Source organism: Oncorhynchus mykiss, chromosome 9 (assembly GCF_013265735.2).
Source record: "Oncorhynchus mykiss isolate Arlee chromosome 9, USDA_OmykA_1.1, whole genome shotgun sequence".
Taxonomy (NCBI): domain Eukaryota; kingdom Metazoa; phylum Chordata; class Actinopteri; order Salmoniformes; family Salmonidae; genus Oncorhynchus; species Oncorhynchus mykiss.
Window position 1 is genome coordinate 6,556,679 of NC_048573.1, and position 471 is coordinate 6,557,149.

Genomic DNA, 471 nt, shown 5'->3' on the forward strand with positions numbered 1-471 from the left:
TCTCTGCCTCTCTATCAGCTCCTCTCTCTCTCTCTCTCTCTCTCTGTCTCACTCTTCCTCTCTCTCTCAGCCTCTCTATTTCTGCCTCTCTCAGCCCCTCTCTCTCTCTCTCTCAGCCTCTCTCTCTCTGCCTCTCTCTCAGCCTCTCTTTCTCTCTCTCACTTCCTCTCTCTCAATCTGCCCCTATCTCACTCTCATTTTCTCTCTGCCTCTATTCAATTCAAAGGGCTTTATTGGCATGGGAAACATGTTTACACTGACAAAGCAAGTGAATTTGATAATAAACAAAGTGAATTAAACAATACAAAATGTTATTTTATGTATATATACAGTGTTGTAATGTTGTAATGATGTGCAAATAGTTAATGTACAAAAGGGAAATTAAATAAACAAATATAGGTTGTATTTACAATGGTGTTTGCTCTTCACTGGTTGCCCTTTTCTTGTGGCAACAGGTCACAAATCTTGCTC